This window comes from Zalophus californianus, chromosome X (genome assembly GCF_009762305.2).
Source record: "Zalophus californianus isolate mZalCal1 chromosome X, mZalCal1.pri.v2, whole genome shotgun sequence".
Taxonomy (NCBI): Eukaryota; Metazoa; Chordata; class Mammalia; order Carnivora; family Otariidae; genus Zalophus; species Zalophus californianus.
The window spans coordinates 115266047-115289977 of NC_045612.1; the positions used below are offsets into that span (position 1 = coordinate 115266047).

The 23931-nt window shown below is 48.1% G+C and overlaps 1 protein-coding gene across 7 annotated transcripts in view; it reads left to right on the forward strand.

Annotated features, from left to right (window-relative positions):
• The first annotated feature begins 274 nt into the window (after positions 1–274).
• Positions 275–23931, forward strand: part of RAI2 (retinoic acid induced 2) — a 77104-nt gene continuing 53447 nt past the window's right edge. For 6 of the 7 annotated variants that reach the window (XR_003522603.1, XR_003522602.1, XR_003522605.1 and 3 more), the window contains exon 1: positions 682–1048. The gene's annotated coding sequence lies outside the window, so the exon portion shown is untranslated. Of the gene's footprint in view, positions 467–681; positions 1049–23931 lie in introns of those variants that run through there. The other variant, XR_003522606.1, reaches the window with a different exon arrangement.

The window sequence follows — 23931 nt, forward strand, 5'->3', positions numbered from 1 at the left end:
CTCCGCCGGCCCTCTCCAATGTCCATCTCCCCTTCCTCTGGCCCGCGCCTCAGGCGCCCCTTCCTCCTGCCACCCTGCGCCGCCCACAGCCACGCCCTCCCCGTGGGCGAGATCACCTGTCCCTCCTCCGCCGCCGCCTCCTCGGGTACCCTCTCGCCCCCCTCCTGCTCCCCCTCCTCCGCCACCTCCCCCAAGCCCTCCCCTTCCCCGCCTCCTCCCACCCCTCGGTGTATATAGTAAAGGCCGGGCGCCGCACGCAGACACACACTCGCCCGGACACAGGCGCACACACACTCACGCACAACCGGCAGCAGCGGCGGCGGCGACAGCGGCTCGGTGACAGCGGCGACGGCGGCTCCCACCGCTGCGCACCCCCTTCAGGCGGCGGGCGGCGACACCAGACCGGAGAGTTCCTGCACCCGCGACCACCCCGTGGCTTCCTGGAGGCGGCGGCCGCGATTGCGAGGTAGCCACCGCGGTGCACCAGTGCGGGCCGGGGTCTCTCTCCCCCGCCCTCCCCGTGCGGACCTGCCACGGGGACGGAGGGGGCGCGCCGGGCTGGGCGCGCCTGGCGGGGCCCGGCGCCCGGGGAGGGGCCTGCTCCCGTGGGCAGGACGGCGCCCGGAGGCCGGGGCCAGCTGGGAGGGCCGGGCGGGGGCGGGGACGCGGGCCGAGGCCGCCACCCGTGCGGCGTCCCCGGGCCCCGCTCCTGCTCCCGGCGCCGCGCACTGGCTGGCGGGGCCGGAGAGGCGGCGCCGGCCGGCGGGGCGGGGGCCCCGAAGTGGGTTTCGGGCCGCCACCAGCGCTGGCACCCGGCACAGAGGGCGGCGCGCGGCAGACTCCGCGCCTGGGCACCGCACCCGGCCGCCTCCGGCTTTGCCGCTCTGCCCCGGCCCGGAAAACCCAGCGCCTTCCAGGCCCTTCGAAAGATGGATTCTGTTGACGTATCTGGCGGCCCTGGCGAGCCGGGTGGAAAGTTGGGTTTTGCCAGATCGCGCTGGGCTTGTCTTTGTGACGCTCGGCCAGCCCCGCATCCCCCCGAAGCCGGGTGAGTGTGCGTCGGCGTCCTGGGAGCCTTCGTGCCCCCCAATGCCCAGACCCGGGGTGGCCGCACCAGCTCGGGCTTTCTGCCATGTTAGGCACCGAGCAGCGTCCTCACAGCATTTTTGCGTGCGTTTCAGGGGTGTCTTTTGCTGCGGAGGGAGTTATCGCTTCTCTCGGCGTTGGCATTTTCGGGGTTGGGGTTGTGCTCTGTGTGTTTGCTTGTTTGCCGTTTAATGCCCGACTATTGTTCAGGATAAGCTCCGCCTGGGTGGGGAAATGGCATCCCACCACAGTTGCCGGCGAGGGGTAGAAAGGTTGCCAAACAGCTGCTGCTTTGTGTTTCCCTATCAGAAGTCTCTGGAGTAGGTTTGGGGCACGACGGATGGATGGAGAGAGGGATGGGGCACGGAAGAAGAAGGTGGCTTTGGAGGAGCGAATTGTCACCCACCCCGTGGCATGCAGTCAGCCTGCCTTTCTGCCTGCCAAACTTTTATGAATATTCCTTTTGTGGCAGGGGAAAGCTTAATGAATTCAGCCCAGTTTTCCAGGGAAAAGCAACCCGGCTTTAACAATGGTTTGAGAACTTAATCAATGAGAAAGGCAGGGGGAGGGGGAAGGGGAGGAGGCGCTGACACCATATCGGGGGATGTGGCTGCTTCTTGCAGAATCAGGTAGGGGAGAGGTGGGCAGGGCAGAGCGCAGTTCCTGGGTGGCCGAGTTCCCGGAACTGTAGATAGCTCTTACCTGTGCCCGCTGGAGCCACACACACACACACACACACACACACACACACACACACACACACACACACACACACCCACACCCCCGTCGTGGCCCCATCTCACGGTCTGCCCAGACCTTGGCGGTGGGGCTTGAGGGGCGCCTTGCGGCCAGCCCCCCTCGTCTGGCATTTTTAAGGATGTGTAAATATTTTGCTGAGGATAAGTGACATCAACAGAATGATATTCCGCAGAGCCCGGGTGTGCAGCGATGATAAATAGATACGGCCAAACAAAGTTTTGATAACCGCGGATTCTCATGGCTCGCTCTGTTTCATTTGGGTCTTTGTTTTTGTTGGTTTAGCATTATCTCTCATCCTCTGGTGTGATCCCTTTATTTAGCTGATTTTGGAAGCTTCTCTTTAGAACAGAGAGAAAAGCAGCCAGCAGGGAGAAAACAATTCTTAGCCTTGCATGCATCATGCAAGGTTTTCTGTGCTTTTCCCAGGGAATCTTCCCCAGCGTTGTCTAGATGTCCCTCTTCCTCCTTTTGAGGCTTCAGAATCGTTTGTTGATTGACCAGGAGACTTAGGATAACTTTGCAAATGTGTTGTGATGTGCTTTTGTTACAGTGGAGGGGTGGCGGTGTGGGAGGAGGCTAATGGGGAGGCAAAACAGTGGGGGGGGGGCATAATGCATTTGCATTTTCTTCTCAAAGAGGAACATGGGGAGCTGTGCCACTTTCAGAAGTCGGGGGGTGGGCTGGAACACGCAGAACCATAAACCGGGTGGCATCCCAATTTCTCAGCCCCTTAGAAGCCCTGCGAGGCCACCTACCCACCCCCGAGTCCACCCCCTCCCCCCAGTAAATATCCTCCAGACAGCCACTTGTGTCTCATCCTGACTGATGCCCACTAGAGGCATTCCAAGGCAGCCCGGGCACGGTGAGCCAAGTCAGACTGGAACCTGGGGTATTGACCGCTTTGGCACCAGCCCATGGTCCTTTATCATGCAGAGAAACACCAGACTTCCAGCTGTTGAGGTTTGACCAGGGAAAACCTGCCCATTTCAGGAAAAAAATGAGAAAACAGCTTTCCAGGTGATGCCAGTTGCCAGTGTAAGAACTTGGTCAGTGGGCAGTTGGGTAAGAACTATAAAATACATAAAAAGTCTTGTAGCCAGAAAACAGCCTCTGAGACAGGGCCTCTGGAAGGCAAGAAAGAAAAAGAAAATGCGAGAGGTATGTGATGAGGTGTTGCTGGGAGTGCTGTAGCACCAGGAGAACAAGATACAGCTCTAGCTCCAGCCACCCGAAAGCTAGATGGGACTGGCCTCCCCAACTCCATTGGATCCTCAATGGAGGTATTCTGTATGTGGCAATCTCCACACACAGCGTGCTCAGAATGTACAATAAGAAAATAACAAGTGTCTGTTCTCTGGCTCCTTCCCTAACCTTAGATCTGGGGGGAGGAGGGTAGTGGAGGGAAATAAATTAGGAAAGGAATTTACATTTGTCATTGCCCTCTGTCTGCCAAACACTTCACATGTGGGAAACCATGATGTGATGGAGGCATTATTTTACAGATAAGGAATCTGAGGCTCAGAGAAATTTCCAGTCGCATGTCTGAATCCAGATTTCGGTGGTTATGAATTAAAGGGGCTACATGTCCCTCTAACCCCTCTTCCAAGTCTCTGATTTATTTCTCCCAAAAGCCAGAGTCCTCAGCCCCTACATGTTCACAAACTATGGTACCTAACTTGGGGGCGGGGAGCCTACCAGTGAGGCAGCCCAGTCAGCCAGGGTACATGCTTGTGTGCCAAGTAGATAGACCCCAAATAGCCCCAGACTATTTCAGATGGAAAGACTGTGCCTTGTCATCTTGGAATTTCCAACGCCCAAGTGTTGCTTAATAAGTAAGAGTTGAGTGACTAAGTGATGGAGCTGATGGAGTGAATGGTGGTAGGGAGGCAGCTGTAAGTCATCGTCAAGGGAGACTCAGGGAGAAATCCAGAGTTTTGTTTTTGTGTTTTTTTTTTTTTAAATCTAGAGATTTTTATGTTTGTTTGGGGATTTGGAGTTCCTGGTGTCGTGCTCCATATCTAGCCTGGGGTAGGTCCAAGTCGACAAGTTCATGTGATATGGACAAGAGCATTCCCATTTTTATAGATGACAAAACTGAGCAGGTTAAATAATTAGCCCGAGGTCCATGGTAGGACCAAAGGATGAGTAAAGTATTTCTGACTCTTAACTGTCTCGAATAAATAAATTCTCAATAAAAATGAGATGAGGTCTTACTACACGAATGCATCATGTAAGCAAGTCCCTTAGCCCCTTTCCAACCAGATGGTAACTTATAACCTGCTAGAAACTCTAGGGGCCAGTGGAGAACCAGGATTTGAATCCATATATAATCCTGCTGCTTCCCTGATCAGAATATGAGGGGGACCTCAGAGAATGAGGCTCCCAAGGAGGGGGGAAGATGGCTAATTGTACTCTCCCCTGTACAAAAGCCTGTGTGGGATTCTGAATTAAGCTTGACTTGGGGATCAGGGTGCCATCCTTGCTATAGAGTTGGCCGTTCTTGTCTTTGGAGAATGCCTCTGATTACCACTACTTCCTCCCACCTCTTCATCTGCCCCGATGCCCATCATCTCATTCTTTCTGGGCTCAAGGCATCTCCTTTGTGACTCCAGATTTATTCACGAGCCTCTTGAGTCTACTGCTCTCCTGTGTTTTGACGGCAACTGGTGAGGAGGTGATTCTGATGGTCGCCTTTGTACTTCTGGATTTTGCACATGACCCTTCTTCCCTCTCCAGCCAAGAACACACACACACAAACACACATTCAGGCGCACGTAATTTGATCATGTTTCTTTATCTGCTTCACCAAACCAGATTGCAAACCCAGAATTGTCATGGAAAGAACGGACGTGACTTTGGTGATCTTCTGCCCTAGCCTCTGCCTTAAACAGATCAGAAGAGCTAAGATGGAGGTGGCTCAACCAGGAGATGCCTTGAGTAATGATTATGCTTGCTGGCTTTCCCACTGCTGTGGGGCAGCCCCCCACAATGTAGGCATGGGCCCTGGGCCTCTCATAAAAGCCCATTTTGATCTCCCCTTAGGGGTAGGGCTGGGCTTCTAGAATACCCCAATCCTTGCGATTCCTATTTCTGCTTTAATTCTTAGCTCCAATAACTTGACGGCTTACCCTGCTCTCACCTGTCACTCTTTCTTCCCACAGCTTTTTGGTCTTGCACTGCACTAATAGAACCTTTTATGATGATGGAAATGTTCCATTATCTTCACCATCTCATACAGTAGCCACAAGTCATATGTGGCTATTAGTAGTCAGAAGGTGGCTAGTCAAGAGTAGGGTGTGCTGTAAGGATAACATACGCACATAATTTCTAAGACTTAGTACAAAAAGAAAAGAATGCAAAATAGCTCATTAATAATTTTTCTATCAATTACACGGTGCAATGATGTTTTGAATATACTGGTCAAATAAGCTACAGTATTAAAGTGAGTGTCACCTGTTTCTTTTAATCTTTTTCATGTGTCTACCAGAAACTTTTAAGTGACACAGATATTTCTATTAGGCAGTGCTTCTCTAGAGCAAACTAACCACCAACCTGTGCCTTCAGCACAGGTTGTACTTCCAGATATTTCAGGGGGCATAAACACCTTCTGTCTCCATGGCAGACGGGAGGCATGGGCTGACAACCTGGCCTCAGGCAACTTTGATTTTCAGTAGCTGAGATGTCCTTTGGTGGGGGGGTGCCTAATCAAGCCTATCCATGAGCATGTTTGCTCAGTCAAGTTCCCCTGAGGAATGCGGGCTCTTGAAACTTCATGGAGATGAGAGAGCAACGCAGGGCTGGGAACGGGCAGGGCTGGCTTGAACAAAACGACCCCTTTCCTTTCCTCTCCTCCACCTCACCCCACCCCAGGCTGGTGTCCTTGTCTAGCGGAGAGCTGTCTCTTGCCTGAGCAACTGATTTCCTTGACACCTTGTCTAAGAATATCCTTCCTGGGGATTTGTGCTTGGAGAATTGTGTCCCAAGTAAACACCCTAATGGTAAGAGCGGGTTATCTGGGGCTGGAGCCAATCTTATAGAAAGGAAAGGGAAAAAGGGGATGCACATAGTTATTTCCTGACAGCTTGATGAAAACAAGAGCAAGGAGATACATACAGTTTCTGTGGAAGAGACAGAATAAATGCAGAGAAGCCCAATTTCACACACAGTGGTGCTGCAGATGAGGAAACCTGACAAAGGGACAGTTCCTGGGGGTGGGGGAAGGCTCACAGCTGGCACTATGGTCTTCCTGGGCCCTTCCCTGGGAGCTGGGCATGGCCTCAGTAGATGGAAAGGGCTGGAATAATGAACTTGGGGCTGCAGTGATTTATAGGTCAGGCCCCGTGGCTCTGGCCCCTGAGGGGGCTGCCCCCACAGGGGACCCTTGGCTGACCTCCTTGAGCTCCTCGGAAGGAGCTGGTTTTGTTTCCCATGGCAGAAGCAGACTGTTTACTGGAGCACAGGAAGAATCCGACATTCTGGCGAAAAATAATTCATTAACAGCCAGGGTATTACCAGTTCCCTGGAAAAGCTCCTCCAGCTGCACTGTAGCAACTGTTCTTTTTCAGCAGCAGATTCGGGCCTCGCTGGCAGCCAAGACTGGGTGTGTTTGGGCGTTTTTGTCGTTGTTGTTATTTTTGCTTTTGTGCGTATGGCCACTTTTGCCTTATAATTCAGAGGAAGGAATGGTGGCCTGGAAGGGTCGTGATGGTATAGCTGTCAGCCATTGTTCCCTTCCTAGTTTAGGCCTGGAAGCTCTAGGCCAACGCTAGGAACCTGCATTTCCCCTGACCAAAGCCCTCCCCCATGCTAGGAGCACTGTAGAGCCACACAGAATTTTCTAGAACTGAAGGAATTTTAGAGAATCTCAACACCTGCTCTTAAGACCCTCTGGAAACAATTGGCTGTAGGACTCCCACCCCCCACCCCACCCTCCCACATACATACAAACGTCAGGCAGAAAGTCCTGTTTTGGCTGTGTGGGATTCTTTGCTTACTATTAATTGACACAGTGGGGCCAAAGTATATGATTCATCATCCCAGTTTTGAGGGCATTTGGAAAGCCAGGCAGGCATAACCAAAAGAATGGGCTGCATGTTTTGCTCACTAAGAATGATTGAATCTACAGTAAATAAAATGGAATGATTCAGGAAGCTTTTTATGCTCTGGAAAAATCTGCTTTAAAAAAAGGTTTTTGTCTGCTTGTTTGTGTTTTATGCCTCATGTTCAGAAATGTGTACCCAGTTAGCAAGAAATGGAAAAGAATGGCATTTCCTTGTTTTCATTTTTTAAAAAACTCTAATTGCAGGTTAAGTAATATACGATGTATTGATTTTGGTTTTGTATGGAACATAAGTACATAATCATTTTATTTTATGGGATATTAATTTCCATCCATTTAGACTGATGAAATATGCATTTAAAATGCAACCTATCTACCCCTGCCATCATTGTGGTATTTCATTTTTTGGGGGGGGGTGGGAAGAAAACGCGAGCGAGCACATGAGCTGGGGGCGTGGAGGGGCAGAGGGCAAGGGAGACAGAGAGAATCTTAAGCAGGCTGCATGCCCAGCACAGAGCCCAACATGGGGCTCCGTCTCACAACCCTGAGATCATGACCTGAACCAAAATCAAGGATCAGGTGCATAGGGGTACCTGGGTAGCTCAGTCGGTTAAGCGTCTGACTCTCGATTTAGGCTCAGGTCATGATCCCATGGGTTATGGGCTCGAGCCCTGTGTCGGACCCCATGCTCAACATGGCGGGGGGCAGAGTCTGCTTGAAGATTCTCTCCCTCTGCCCCTCCCCCACCCTCTCTCTCTCTCTCTCAAAAAAATAAGTATTTAAAAAAACTGAGTCAGACGCTTAACTGACTGAGCCACCCAGGCGCCCCTGTCACAGTATTTCTTTAATGTTCCTAGGTTCAGACTGAGAACCTATGGCATTTAATTGGAAAGAATAACATGTCCTTAGCTAATATATATGTAAAGCAACCCTAGATTTCAAAGAAAACGATGTCTTCTCCCTTTTAATGACTGCCAAAGATATGAGTATTAAAGGCTGAGCATGTTTGGCTTTATCTAGAGCACAGTTTCTCCACCTTGGCCTGTTGACATTTTAGGCCAGATTTTTCTTTGTCGGCGTCAGGGGGCCTGTGCACTGTAGGATGTTAGCAGCCTCTCTGGCCTCTACCCACTAGATGCCAGTAGCACCGCCCCCTGCCACCGCAGTTGTGACAACCAGAAATGTCTCCAGACCTCATCCGATGTCCTCTCTGGGACAAAATCGCCCCTGGTTGAGAAACACTGGTCTAGACCAAGGTTTAATAAGGCATTTGGGGGTTTTGGCAAATTCATTTTGAACTAGTAAAAGACACAATTTATTCCCCTGACTTTTATATATGCTGTTCATGGGGGCGATTAATTAACAGTTGGAAATGGGTCATGTGCCTGATTTCATTCTAAGGTTGGTGGATGAGTCTATAAGACGGTATAAGCACAGAGATTTTTTTTTTAAGGCAGGCGACTGAATGAGGCATATGTAATTGGGGGGCACACTGTAATAACTAAGGGCTTTTCTGGTTTTTCATAAAGAGAGCAGATTTATTCCTCCCTAATTTCTTTTTCATGTGCACCTGATTCCAGGCATGCCTTCAAAGCCACCAGGCATCTTCGTCTACCCCGCCCCCTCTCCACTGTCATTTCTCCTGCAGCCTCTTAAGCCTGAGCCGATTAACTTAGCCCTTTAGTGTACTTGGGAGAGCTCTGTGCGTAACACTGTAGTAGACTCACTTCGGATTGTGGCAGCCCTTTACCCACCACTGGTGTCTATGTTTTCTGGGACTGTTGAGAGAGAATGTCACTGGTGGGCAGATGAGGCATTTTTCCAAATGATGGGACCTTCAGATTTCGGTGGGGTCCTCCCCATCCCTCCCAGTTCTCTCCCTCTCACACACACTTTTTTCCCTCGTAGCAGTTCCACTTGGGAAAGAGGAGGTCAGCAGGGCTCCTTCAGGCAGCTTGAACCTCGTAATGCCTGCAGTCAGCAGCCCGGGACAAGCCCTTAGCCAGCCTCTTTCTGAGGGTCCCTTGAAAGGGCCAGAAAGAAGGGTTGGGCATTCTCAGGGAAGGCGTCATGGGGCTAAAACCCGGAAATGGGGCGAGCGCTGGGGGGACAGAGGGAGAACAGAGAGGTGGGTCACGCGTTACACAGGCAAGTGTCCTGAGGTCACCGTGCCCTGCCGGTCTTTGGAGTGCGACGGGTGTTTGGCGGTGCTCCCTGCAGACCTCAGTGGGGGCTGCTTCATTTTACGGCCATCAAGGTAGCCTGACCTTTCCCAAAGAGCGTCTGAAGGAGTTCCATGTGTCAGGCTTAGCCAGTGAGGAAAGATGGCAAAGCTGAGCACGTAGGGGTGGGCCAGGCTACCAGTACACCTTCACTGGCAAGTTCTCGCCTCCCCAGAAGAGCAGTTTGATTCTTCCTTGTCGTCATGAAGGAAGAGGCAGTGAGCTTGGCAGATGTCCACGGTGTGCCAGGTCCAGGCAGATAAATAATTGACTTGCAGCACGTGACACTTGGTCATTCTAAGTAGCCAGCCAGGATTTGGGTGATGGTTGCAACACTGGGAGAGGAAACAGAATCATAAATCTGGGCTTTGGAGGCCAGTTTCGTGGCGCAGAGGCCACTGGGGCCACCGCTGTGTGCTGCAGAAGCAAACAGACAGGTCCAAGTGGTATGTTGTTCCTCAAAATAATGGCAGTGGCAGTGGCTGTGAAACACATTTAGACCCTTGTCATAAAAATGCAAACAGTCCTCCTGCTATAGGGAAAAGCTAAATAAACTCCATTGCAGCTGTATTAAGTAGAAACAGATTTGAAAATCGGTTGTTTTTTTTCCTGAGACACTTATTTATAGCAGGTTGGGCAAAGGCTGCCACTGTCTTTTGCGGCTCCGGAAGAGTGTTTTCCAGATGGTCCTTGCTGTTTTTCTCTTTATTAAGCTTAGTTGAACACGGCCTCTCTTGGAAAGGTTCATAGAAACTGGTGTTATTTTTTTCAGATTACAATGACCATTGATTGGCCAACAAATCAATGGATGGGAATGGATTGAGCCTGTGCTGATGAATTTCCTTTTGCTTTGTAGAAATAAGAAAAATATCAAGGAAAGCTCAGAATAGGGGTGCTCATTGTTTGGGTCTATATATCAGCTTCGGAAATCATCCGGGGCTACATTTTCTATCAATTTACATTTGTTTTTGTTTTTTTTTTTTTTTCTAAATTAATGCCCTTCTTTTTGCTAAAGCTCTCCAACATCCCTGTTTCCTTTCCAACATCTAAACAATGTCCAGATATATTTCAGATTGAGCAATTAGCTCTGGCTGCAGTTTCCTTTTAGGAAAAAAAAAATCACTAACCCGCTAGACTAAATATGAAATTATTGAATGCGAAAATATCAATCTGAGACCACTTGTTCTAGGATCCTTTGTGGCTTATCACTTGCATTTTAAGAAGGCAAGGAAAGGCTGATTCTGCCCTGCCTTTCCATGCTGGACACACCCACACCAAGAAACCTCAAGCTTTGTTTTTGCTCTTAGGAGCTGGACAGCTGGATTTGGGGTTGGGGTCATCAAGGCTGATTCTTACAGCCCAAACCACACAGGGAGCCCTTTTGGAATGTCACATAAAGCATTGGTCCCCGCAGACCAGGCATAGGACAAAATTTCTGCCCATTCACAGTGAAATGAAAGAAAAAGGGAAATGGAGTGAGTTTCTTTTTTAAAGCTAAACCTTTTCCATTCCACAGAACTGCCCTTTATTCTCAAATGGCCTTCCCTGCTTGTCTTGGTGTTAACAGCTCTTTTATGAATGATCAAGATCGTACCTGGCATTTGCAGTTTAGTATCTTTTTTGACAAAGTCAGAAGTTGTCCAACTCATGTTGGATCCTCCATTTTTTCAAACGTTACTCATCCAGAACATTAGAACGTCTAGGATTCACCCAGGAGGCCAACTGGATTATGAAGGAGAGCCTTTGTTATTATTCCTAAGCCAGAAAAACCAACCTGAGCAAGAGTCCTGCTCTGAATTCCCTTACTCGACTCTTCTGACCCATCAGCCACAGGGAACTGGCCTTGTCCAGAGCCCATGGGAAGCATGGAGTGGCGTCTTCAGAGGAGTTTGAAAGGGAAAACTGGCTTCTTGGACATACTGTCTGAGCATGCAGCCTGAACTCTGGGAGCCTGGGCCTTTTATCCCTGATTCTGTTTTCAACTCTGTTGCCAGCTCACACAGGTTCCACCCAGCTTCCTCCTTTCCTCAGCCCTGCCCACGGCTGCGTGAGCCAGCAGGGCTCACCCAGCTGTGGCCCTGGTCTCCTTACTGGTCTGCTCTGCTCCTGTCCTTCCTCCTGCAGCTGCTGTTCCTCTCAATAAAGCATCTGTCTAGCCTTGTCACCCCAGCTCAAGAACATTCAGTGACTCCCTATTTCCTAATTAGTTAAAATAAAACTCCACATATGAAGCCGTCTTCCCATTTTCCGAGTCCATTCTCTCCCTCGTGACTGGCCTTCAGTAGGGAAAATGCCTCTGAGTTGTACAGTTATCTGGGGTTTTGTCTGTTTTCTTATATGGGGGGAGATTTGCAAGAAGGTTACAAGAGCTCTTGGGCACCTTTCTAGATGAAGAACACTGAAGCCCTGAGTCTAATGTAACGGACCATCCCAAGGATTATGACGTTCATGTTTAGAAAAAAAAGAAAGAAAGAAAGCCCCACACAAAATGAGGCTCTCTGGCTTCAAGAACTGGAGGCTTACTACAAGTCTCTTACATACTGCTTCTGGCTGGGGAGGCCACCTTTCTAGCCTGCCGACAAATGGGTATTGCTTCAGGATGGTACCGCTGACTTGTACTCCTGAAAATAGAGCCACTTCCACAGGCTCTGAAACTTGCATTTGGAACATAGCAGAAAGAGTCTATCCTAGCCAATGCAGACTGTCCATTCCATTAGCAAATATCTCCAATGTTTGCTCATAAAATCAAAATAGCAACAACATTACCTATCATTTATCAAGCTTCTGCTATAGGCTGGACAGTTGTCCCAGGTGATTTACATTTATTATTTTATTTCTAGCTTTGTAACAACCTTAATGAGATAGGTGGATACTATGAGTTTCATTTCATAAAGGAGGAATCGGGGGCTCCAAGAGGGTTAGTAGCTTACACAAGGTCACACAGCTTATAGGAGGTAGAACTGGGATTCTATACAACCTGTTTCAATAGAACTTCCATTCTACACTAGAGAGGTACTATATGGTAGGACACTGGCTGTCCACTATGGTAGCCACTAGCTAGAAGTTGCTACTGAGCACTAGAAATGTGACTAGTGTGGCTGAGACCTGACTTTAAAATTTTATGTTTAATTAACTTTCTTTTTAATTTTTTTCTTAAGCATTTCAGGTGTATAGTTCAATGGTATTAAAGTACATTCATATTGTTGTGCAACTGTCACCACCATCTATTGCCAGAACTCTTTTCATCTTGCAAATGGAATTTCTGTACCCATTAAACACTAACTCCCCAGGACCCCTCCCCCCAGTCCCTGGCAACCACGTCTACGTTCTTTTTTCTTTCTTTTTAAAAAAATATCCCCTTTCCCCCGACATCTGAGCCTCTGGTAACCACCATTCTACTCTGTTACTCTGAGTTTGGCATTTTTTTTTTTTTAATTCCACATTTAAGTGAGATTATGCATATTGATCTTTCTTTTTAAAATTCTAAATGTCGGGCGCCTGGGTGGCTCAGTCGTTAGGCGTCTGCCTTCGGCTCAGGTCATGATCTCAGGGTCCTGGGATCGAGCCCTGCATCGGGCTCCCTGCTCGGTGGAGAGCCTGCTTCTCCCTCTCCCGCTCCCCCCTGCCTGTGTTCCCTCTCTCGTGTCTCTGTCAGATAAATAAATAAAATCTTTAAAAAATAAAATAAAATTCTAAATGTAAATTGGATGGTGACTAACATAACATAATCAAATAGAATAAAATAAAAATAAATGTAAATTGCCACAGGGGGCTAGTAGCTGCTGTATTGGACAGTGCAGCTCTAGAGCATGCTCATTTCGCTGAGCCCTTCTGCCCTTCTGCTCCAGGCTTTCCCATAATGTCTTCCCAGTCGAACATAGCTCCTCCCTTGCTCAGAGGCCTGTGGACCGGTGGTTCTCAACCTTTAGTGTGCATTCAGATCAGCCGGAGGGCTTGTTAAAATACAGATTCCTGGGACCAACCTCCGGAGCAGGTGGGGAGTGGGGCCCAAGAATTTGCATTTCTAACAATTTCCCTGGTGCTGCTGGTGCCGCATTATCTGCCTGGGCTTAAGGACTAATTCCGGCATCTTAAAGTGGTGTGGCCTGGGGTTCAGCTGTTAGCTTCTGGTACGTAGAGAGCAGCAGCGGTCGCTGGCTCAGGTCTGCTGGGGGAAGCTCTCTACTTGCTGCTGCCCTGGAGACCTGGCCCTCCACCAGTCCCAGCTTTGTTTGGGCCACAGTCAGCTTTGGTCACTCCCTTGGCAATTGTTCTGGAATGCATTCATTTTAATTTGGGGCTCCTTGGGAGAGGGGATGGAGAACCAGGCGGGGTGAAGGAAGAGGCACGATCTCTAGGAATTGTCTGACCACCCTGGTGATGGAAGACGAGTCTAGACAGATAAGCCCGTTTGTTGTCCAGTCTGCTGTTCTCTGCAATAACTGGTGGCAGAAAAGTTAACTGGGAAAGAAAAAAAAAAAAAAAAAAAAAAACGAGGCAGGTGAAGCAGACAGGTAAGGGAGCCAGGTCCCCCCACCCTTGTATCTTCATCCTAATTAAAGTCTTTGTCCCTTTTAGAGGGCAAAGGCCATTTGCCCTGGGGCAGGATTGGAGGTGAGGCCGGTGTGAGTGGCCCAGGGACCTGGAGAGGTTCCCTGCAAAGGGGACTGTCATGTTGGCCACCTTGACTCTTGATCTGGCGTTCAGCAGTGCTAAGAATGTTGTTCTTGTTTAAAAAAAAAAGAAAGAAAGAAAGAAAAAGAAAAAGACAGGTGTAAAGAAGTAGCTGAGGTTACTCATGAAAGTAGCTTGTTAGGCTGTTTTTCTTATGAATATTTATAAAATAAAAGAGCAATGTGGAATCACTTTTTGTCTAAGTGTGCACAGACCTTCTGTGTTTTCTCCCACGGAGCCTGTTCTTTTCTCTTGCCGTTTTCCCTCTTTGTTTTGTTGTTGTAGTTGTTTCATTTTTGGAGAGCAGGAATCATGTGTCTTTTTTGTGGCTTGGTCTCAAACCAGCCTTCAGTCTCTTGAGCCAGGCAGCACTTCCTAAAGTTCATTTTAATCACCATGTTTAACAACCCAGCCCTCCTTGGCTCCTGGCAGTGTGCTCTATAGCACTTAGATGCTAGTACTATGCTTCATACAAAAAAGTACAAACACACACACTTCTCCCAGTTTGTTTCCAAAAGCAAGTCTTCAAAGGCAGGAACCCAAGGCCCATTTCTGCTATTACAGGGGTTTTGTCCCTGTTGATTGGTGGTGAAATGTCAACTTCCTGTGCTTTGAGTACTTCCATCGTCTCGGTTGGCTCTGGGCTGTCGCCCCACGGGCGAGCTCGGCAAGTCGGAGCACACCAGTGGGGCCCCACCCCTGTCCCTCTTGTCTCTGTCACCACCACTCAGCAGGGGTTAAGATCCGGCTTCCTCCATTCCACTGGACCTAGCCTCAACTCCATTTTGGACATTTAGGACATGAAGTGTCTCATCCCCCATTTGTATGGGGTGTTTCTTTCCTTCCTTGAAATCTGTTGCTTGCCCCCATCTCTGTAGTGACCAGTGCCAGATGCCCTATTCTTTTTTTTTTTTTTTTAAGATTTATTTACTTATTTTAGAGAGTGAGCTTGCGAGCCAGGGGGAGGGGCAGAGGGAGAGGGAGAGAGAGAATCTCCAGCAGACTCTGTGCTAAGAGTGGAGCCTGACGCGGGGCTTGATCCCACGATCCTGAGATCACAACCTGAGCCGAAATCAAGAGTTGGAAGCTTAATTGACTGCACCACCCAGGCACCCCTGCCCTGTTCCTTTTTTACCGCTTCCATGGATGGCATGAAGAACTTCAACTTCTCCAAATCCACGATGGAGCTGAAGCACCTGGTCAAGAATTTAATATATGTGCTCTCACCTAAACCACAGAGTAATGTTTAGAAATAGCTACTTTCAATTACAGATGAGGAAGTGAGCTTATGATGCTGAGCGGCCCAGATCATAATGAGCCCTGAGAAAGAACTTGGACTTTATCCTGAACAGTTCCATAGAGGCCAGTGACATTATCTAGTCTCTGTGTTTGGTTTTTTGTCCTAGTGGAGAATGAACTGGGGCAGGAGGGGAAGAAGACCAAAAAAAGGGCTCTGTTGCAGTAATCCCGGAGAGCAGTGACCTTGAACTGAAGCAGCATAGTGGCAGAGGCAAGTGGTTGGACTGTAGAAGTGTTTAGGAGGCCGACTGTGGGATTCAGTAATGGCTGGTAGGTAGAGTAAATGATAACACCCTGGTTTCTGCAGTTTGGGCCCCTTGATGGGTCAGGGAACTCAGGAGAGGGGAGAGATTGGGTATCTGAGCCCTCCGTCCCTTTGCAGTCAGGCGAGTGGGCAGACAGTCTTGGCATTGGCCCATGTAATCATCTTGAGCCCCCAATCCTGAAGGGAATGTGTTGAAAACAGTGAATGGGCCAAAAAATGGGGGAGAAAAGGAAAACCTGACAGACATTGTCAACAGCCAGAGCACCTTCAGTCGGCAGCTTTAAATACACTTTCCAAATGCATGTACTTTAAGTAGGGCAGAATTTGTAAGCAGTCGGGGCGGGGGGGCACGGAGTAATTTTGCCAATTCAGGCCTTGACTGGGCCCAGCTGGAGGAGAGGGGTTTGGCTGGTGGCCTGCCACTAGGGTGACCAACTGTCCTCATTTGCCCAGGATTGGGAGGGTTCCTGAGATAGGAGACTTTCAGCTTTAAAACCTGGGCAGTCCTGGGCAAACCGGGATGAGCTGGTCATTCCACTTGCCAGCGGAGGTGTCTCAACATGGACAGCTGGGCTGGTTGGGGCCAAAGAAGTGAAGACTCATTTCTTCCTGGGGACTCGGTATGGTGATGCCACCAGAGAGCAGAAAGGGAGCTTGGGAATGGAAAAGGCAAGAATGTATCCCAAGCCCTTTCAGATAGCTTCTCTGGGTCCAAATCAAAGTCTTCTCTTAAAGTAAGAGCCTGGGAACTCCATTCCGCTTTTCCGGAAACTAGCCTGCGCCACATCCTCCTTGTAGCATCGCCCCCCCCCCCCCCAACTTCCGATCCTAGGGATTCATTGGGACATTTCGGGTGAATTTCAGGTGAATGAACAAATTCTTTGGTTCTGCCGGCATTTGGGACTCGCAGGTCCTTAATCGGACGTGCAAATATTTTAAACTGGGTCCTAGGTGGGCAGAGCAGTTTCTTAATACGTTCCTACATCCTTGAAATCGTGGTTAGAAAAAGACTTTATTTTTTTGTTAACGGCAGCAAAATGCAAAATCATTTGTAGCAGTAGGCCGTTTGGATCTTCATTTGCAAAGGAACTATAGCCCTCCGTTATTCATAAGTCTTTTGAAACCAAATGACAAATTTTTTTGCCTTCAAACGCTTCCCATCCCCACCCCCACCACAAGCATGTCTCTTGCAAAATAAACCTCAGTAAATAAGCAGACAACATGTTGTAAATGGTAGGATGGAGGAGCACTTGGAATAGAAAGCTAATGAAATGGCTTTTTTCTGTGAGGGCCTGGCCTGGTGCAAGCGTCCAGTTCCATCCAGAAACACAGAGAGAAACAGAGGGAGAGGTGACAACACTCATCTGACACCAGTGACAGGGAAAAGCATCAGAGTTCATTCTCGTGGTGGGCAGCTGCAGTAGGAATAAGGAGGGGTTCGGTGCAGGGAAATAAAAGACGGGAAAACAGAGGGAGAGGTGAAAAAAGTAAGGTTTAGATTCTTCTGGCCACGTGGCTCAGGTAGTGAAGGAGCGAGAAAGGCCCCAAATGGAACTTGGGTCTTTGGAAAGAGCCTCCAACAGTACCCTGTCCTCTAATGAGTCTGAGAGTGAAAATGAGCTTTGTCATTTCTCTGTGCCCTTCTGTATCCCTTTATGAGGAGTGGATATTAGTTATAGCAAATCGCCGGCAGTATATTCTTACCCAAGCATAAAGGACATAGTGGCTAAAAGCTTAAATAATAGTATCAGCATTTTAAAAAGGTTTTTTATTTCACATACATTTTAAATAGGTCGGAATTTTTTAAGCAGTGTGGGATAGGGTTTATTCTTTCCTTGGTCACGTTTGATTTTTAATGGTGGCTATACCAGCTATATGGATGGGGGAAGTCCTAAAAATTCTCCATCACAGATTTTTATTTTCAGGTTTTGGTCTCAAATCCTAGCATACATACCGAAAAGTACACGTGCTGTTAAGCGTACAGCTTGAAGAATTTTCACAAACCGCACACCCAAGTCACCAGCACCCCGATGGAGACAGGGGCCACACCAGCCCCCCAGAAGCCCCCTCCCCACATCCTCTCCATTACCGCTCCCCAGCAGTAACCACTGTCCCTCAACAGTGTAGATTAGTTGTGTCTCACACAGAATTTTTCATCTGTAGCCTTATGTATGAGTATCCCCCGTAAAAAAAGTCCTTGTAATTTTTTTTAGGGAGGAGGGCAGAAATTTTGCAATGGTTTCCTTTCTCCGGCTGCTCCGAATTAGGCCTGTTAAACAGGAAGTTTCTGAGCTGGGTCCCTGGTCGTGCAGGGTTTGGGACAGGCTGGTCTCTGCTGCCCAGGACGATGCCCAGGCTGTGAGCCAGTAGCCTGCCCTTGGCATCACCTCTGCCAAAGGCAGTCACCATGCTTGCCTTATCTGGCCCATTAAAGCCTCTGTCCGATCTTGCAAAGACACGTGTCTAGAAGCATTGAAGACAGGACAACAAAATGGCTGAGAGTTCCCCGAACGTATTGACCTTCTGGAAAAGAAGGTCAGTCACGACCATTAAAACAGCTTAGCCATCGAGCTCCTTTTTTCCCACCTTGCAAATGAGAGTGCGATTGATTAATTTCGCTTCCTCACAGGCTTCTTCGAAGCTTTCGATGTGCTTTCTGCCCCCTTTTCTTGCTGCAGGAAGCAAGAAGTACGGATGGGGGAATAAAGCTATGGAACATACATCGTCATGTGTCTGGAGCAGCATCAGAAAAGGACTTATTTGTTCTCCTGGGCTGTGTAGTGCCGAGTGATTGAATGCTCGCCAAGCTGTCAGTTTTATGAAACAAATTCCCTAACCCCCTTGGCCCAGAGCTTTGCTCAGCCTGAGATGGAAAAGAAATAACTTTTAATAGAAAACTCATTGCTAAAATTGAAGATAAGATTTCAGAGTTACTTCTCTCCTAAGAATAAGATGAAATATTGAAGAAAGCATTTGATGGGGGACTCTTAGGGAACCTTATTTCTCACTTCTTGCTTAACAAACTATGTTAATAAAAATATTTAGATCTTCATGATGCATAATGCATTTTTATTCCTAGTGAGCTAGCCTGTTTGTATACACAGATGTTTCCTGTGGTCCTTCTATCATTGCTTCTGCTTTTCCTGAAACAATATTTCTAGCCAGAAACGGAATCTTATGTTAAGAACCTAAGCCCCTCACAGACCCTGTTGGTTTGAGTGAGGGTATTTTTATTGCTAGATTTGGGGGAGGGGGTGGTGGGAATCTTCTTTTATTCAAAAACACAGAGAACGCTTTGAATAAAAAGATAATGCAATGCATCCACTGTATGGAGGCATTATTAGACAGTTCTTCCTTGGCTTCTAAATTAGAGCTGGCCAGTTCATCCAGGCACATTCATTACTGAAGGGCTGGCCGGCTTTTTAGTCTCCGTTCTCACTGTCAAAGCCACCGTGAGTAATGCTTGCCCTTTCATACAAACCTTAGGTGTGTTCGACTAGGTTTTACAGATTTTTCCAAAGCATTGTTCTCACAGAGCTGCAGTTTCCTTTCCAGCACCAGGAACACTGTGGCAAACACAGCTCACCAGCGCAGTTTCTCTGCCACTCTGAGGAGCACGTGGAAATCAATTAAAAATAAAATCCGTAGGCCAGTTGTGCTACGGAAGGAAATGAGGTTTTACACATCAGCACTTTTCAGAAAAACAAAACAAAAAAAACCTATCTTAATTGAAAAATGGCACAATGCCCTAGTGAAAAATTAAGCTTCAGGATTCAGTCCTTAATATCTCAGTGATGAGTGTGTATTTCCTCCTGTAGCTACCCCTATGAGTGAATTCTGCAAGAATCAGGCAGTGTGTTGAAATAAGATATCACTTGGCGTGACTGTTGGAGTGAGGCATCGCCCTGTCTGGCTGACTTGTCAGTTGCTGCCTAAATGCCAGGAGAGGAAGGTTCTGGTTCTTTGGAGTCTTCTTTTCTTTGACATTTTAGTAGATTTTGTTTCTCTATTATAAGAAAAGTAGTACATACTTATTTGAGGAAATTTATAAATTTAGAAAGGCAACAAGAAGTGAATAAATACCATTTGTAATCCTGCCCCCCAGAGATCACCACCATCAATGACTTTGGTTCCTATCCTTAAAAGTCTTCTTTGTCTGTACATATCTCCTTTCTCTTCTCCAGGAGTTTGGAAGGTATATTCCACCAATTGACTTCCCCCTCCCCCCAGACTTCTGTTAACATACATTTCTGTAGTTATTAACATCAAGAATGAAAAGGTATCTATTTTTTTACCTCTCGTGTGTGACAAAAATTTTCGGGATATTCATTCCTCCCTGTTTCACTGTCTCCCCACACTCCCCACCACCAAGTCTCGTTCACTGCCACATCCCCAGCACCTAGAACAGCACCTGGCACCCAGCCATTGCTTAGGAAATACCGTTGAAGCAATGACTGAATGGTGAGACTTTATCCTCACATGATGTCCAGGACATGAGCACTGACTCCTGAGGCCAGCCTCTTTCCCCCTTCCTTTGCTGCCTCTCCCAAGAAGTCCAATGAAGCCATAGGTCCCACTGCTTTCTGCTGGAGCTGCTTTCCCTGAATTTCCATGTGGGGAGGCAGTGAGAGGTGAAGCACCCAGCCTTGAGTCAAACAGACCAAATTCGCAGGTCTTCAGATCACTACATCATGGGGCACGTGTCTTCATCTCTCTGGGCGGCGAATGGGCAGTGGTGAGACCTGCCTGGCAAGGAGAATGTCAAGTATGCACAGTGCCTGGTACCCAGAAGGGATCCAAGATCTGGTAGCGTTGCTCCCGTGTCTCTCTCCAATCACAGCATAAATAAAGAGCCTTTGGGGGTCCTGGACATTTTCTTTTCGCGTTTCCAGTTGTGTCATCTGATGAGTACAGGAGAGTTTCGAATGGGTTACTTTATGCTTCTGTGCCAAGTGAATCAGAAATGGCAAAGAATCAGGTGATCTTTCTAGTAACCTGCGCTCCCCGCCCCTGCTGTCGCGTGCACGTCCCCGGCCACACGGGGCTCGTTGTGTTGTAATTGTGTATCCGCAGAACTGACTCTCTGACTGCACGGTGAATGCACATTGCATCTTGGTATCCTCAGCCGGAGACCCCCAGCGCTGTAACCGAGGAGCCACTCAATATGTATTTGTTGAAAGAATGAATGACTGAATGAATGAGTAGTATCATTTTGTACCCATATTGCCATATCTCAACCGTTAGCGGTGGGCTTTCTGCCATTTCCTAGATGACACAAGCATACCAAACCATAGAGTTCAGTCTCTAGCCTTCTGAATGTCTGCATTAAAACGTAAGCTTCTGATAGACACGTAAGTATTGGTTCTGAAAAGTGCCAGCTTAAGGGGGCGAAGGATATTCCCTCTTAGTTCCTACCACCAAGTCCATAGGTTCGTCGGCTGGCAGATCAGGTTCCTTAGGAGAAGAGGAGTGACAATGTGTGCACAGCAAAGCTCCTGTCTGCAGCTTTTAGTTTGAGTTATATGTGTGTTGGCATCTCTTTCACACAGAATCTGATGAGTTGGCATTTATTTTTGACAGCATCTCAAATCTTGTGAAAGTCAGAGCTGGGGGCTGGTGTTGTTTTTTTAGTAATATCTCAGATGGTGGCAGGATAACCTTGATAGTAAAAAAAAAGAAAGGTTTAAAAAGATGTCTTCCTAGAGTTCCTCCAGAAAACTAAAAGCTCAGCAAAGAAGAACTTCAGAACTTCTCAGAGCAAAGACTTCCTTGAACGTTGGCTTTTTGTAAGCTGCACACAAATAAAGACACAAACACATAGTCGCCGAGGTGTGTTTCCGCCTCTCCTTGACCATGGCAGCACCTGCTGGTTAGTCCCCCACACCTGTTTTGTTCATCTTCCCAGACTACATTTCCCAGCCTCCCTTGCTGCTTTACCTGTGGCCATGTGACTGGGTTCCGCCTGATAGGATGGGAGTGGAAATGAGGTGCATACTCTGGTCCCATCAGAAAGGCTTTCCAGGTTTTCCTCCATGCTCTTTCCTCATCCACTGGCTGTCTGGGATGGAGCAAAGTCCCAGGGTAACCTTGGAAGGTGGCAGAGCCTTCTCTGCCTGGGGAGGATCATTGCATGAAATAGAAGTGCCTCATCTGGAGCCCCGACCTTAGACTGTTACAGAAACAAGAAATAAGCTTCCATTCGTGAGCTGTACAAGCATGAAGCAATTTGTTAGGCAGCCTATCCTAACAAAGTCATATCCTTGGATGTTTAAAAAAAAAATCCTTAACAAAGTCATACTCCTTGGATGTTTAAAAAAAAAATTAGCTGGACAGTTTTCAAAGGCCTTAATGTGCCAGGAATTGTTTATGTTAATAATAATCCCCTCAGTAGACCTACAAAGTCGCCTTCATTTTACAGCTAAGCTACAACTCCAAGTGGGAAGGGGGTGAGTATTTTGTCCGCCATGGTGGCTCCAGGGTTGGCACAGAGGGTGGAATTGAGGCATGTTGATGATGGAGGAAAAGAAGGCCCCGTAAGGTGGTCACATACCGAGGGCCCACAGCTGGAAAATGCTGGACCCACTGTTTCATCCAAGTCCACCTGGCTTTGAGGTCCAGCTGCCTCTGAGTATCTGTAACCTGAGATTTTAAAAAGAATGGGTGAGGAACCAGTGATGGGCCCTTAGAAAAAAACATTTTAGTCTCTCATCTTGTTATTTCTGAACGGAAAAAGTAACATATTAAAGATGAAAACATCAGGGGCGCCTGGGTGGCTCAGTCGTTAAGTGTCTGCCTTCGGCTCAGGTCATGATCCCAGGGTCCTGGGCTCGAGCCCACATCGGGCTCCCTGCTCGACAGGAAGCCTGCTTCTCCCTCTCCCACTCCCCCTGCTTGTGTTCCCTCTCTCGCTGTGTCTCTCTCTGTCAAATAAATAAAATCTTTAAAAAAATAAAAATGAAAACATCGACATTTCCATAACAGAGAAAGGAACAACCTTCTGTAAGCTTATCAGAGAAAACTGGTACAAGCTTGGTTTTATTTCTGAAAGTTCTTAACCTATACACCCAGTCAACAAAAATTAGGTCACTTTGTGTATAGAAAATTCATATTCTCTCCTGCCACATGATTTTGTTATTCATTTTTCCCTTAAATAATTTCCTTGGACCTTATTTCCATGTCAGGACATACCATTCTGTGTCATCCTTTGCAACAACTAGTACGTGTAACTAGTCTGTGTAATGATCTGCAGTAATTAACCAGTTTACTCTCGGTTATCATTCAGGTTGTTTCCAGTCTTTGTAACACGCAAGAGCTGTGATCAGCATGCTTGTGTGTATCTCTAGGGTAGAATCCTAAGAGGGCAATGGTGAGCACGCCAATAGGCATGTGTCACTGTCCTCCACATGTGGACACCTATTGCTGCAGAAAGTCCAGATGGTCAACAGATACTGAAATGGACTCCATGGGTTTAGTTCTTCAAGTCAAGGTAACAAAGAGCAGTGGAAGAAAGGGCTTCTAGAATCTCATTCAAAGTGTTGCAGAAAGGCTCCATGCCGTGGCGAAGATTAACAGTAAGGAGGCCCTGGCGTCCCAGCTGGAGGGGATGGCTCCTTCACGCTCTTGGCCGGTCTCTCTGCAGCGCCCTGCAGTGAGGGCAGTGTTGTCGGGAAGGCCGGGGCTGATCTGGGCCCCAGGGAAGACACTGGCCCACACTAAGGAGTGAAGCAAGGCTTCCTTCCAGAGGAGGGGCCAGTGGCCAGTGGGGCAGAGAGAAAGAGGAGGAAGGTGTATGGATGTCGCTCAAGATTCTTGCTGGGGCTGAAGCTGAAGGTTGCGGGACACTCACTCCTCAGAACCAGGCGTACACCTGACGTGCCTGGACCACTCTCGGGGTGAGCTGGCGGTTGCAGGCAGATGTCTCTGTCCATGGGCACAGCTGTGTGAGCTTTGAGATGTCCCCGTGCATGAGGGATGTTGGCAGAAGGATGGCGTTGATGATGATGATGATGATGATGATGATGATGACAGTGGTGGTGGTTGGCAGCGGGAAGAGGGAGATGATTACTCACCCAGATAGTGCTGGCACACTGAGAGCTGAACCTTCGAGAAGAGCTGCCTTCCGTGTGTGTGTGTGTGTGTGTGTGTGTGTGTGTGTGTGTGTGTGTACACGCACATGCATTGTGACGTGGTCCTGTATGCGAATGGGATGTATATATGTCGTGGGTAGTGAATGCGTGATGTGTGTAGGGCTCTGTGTGTGACCGTGTGGGTACGTGCTGTGTCGCAGTGGATGTGTGCGAGTGTGTGGATATGTTTGAAGGGGTGAGGGGGTGCTGATTAAATCCCCTGAGGCCCTCATGTGGCCTACCAGAGGCTTTACGCTGCTCACGTTGAGTTTTTCCTCCTGTATTCCTCTTGACCATTCTCTCCCGTAGGGAGCCAAGCTCTAGGGAAACACTTAAGGTTCCGCCGATCATCTCATTACCTGGCAGACTTAGAGAGAGGGCAGTAGTGTTCTCTAGAGCTATCTTATTTTACCTTATTACTCTTTTTAGTTATTTTTCTAT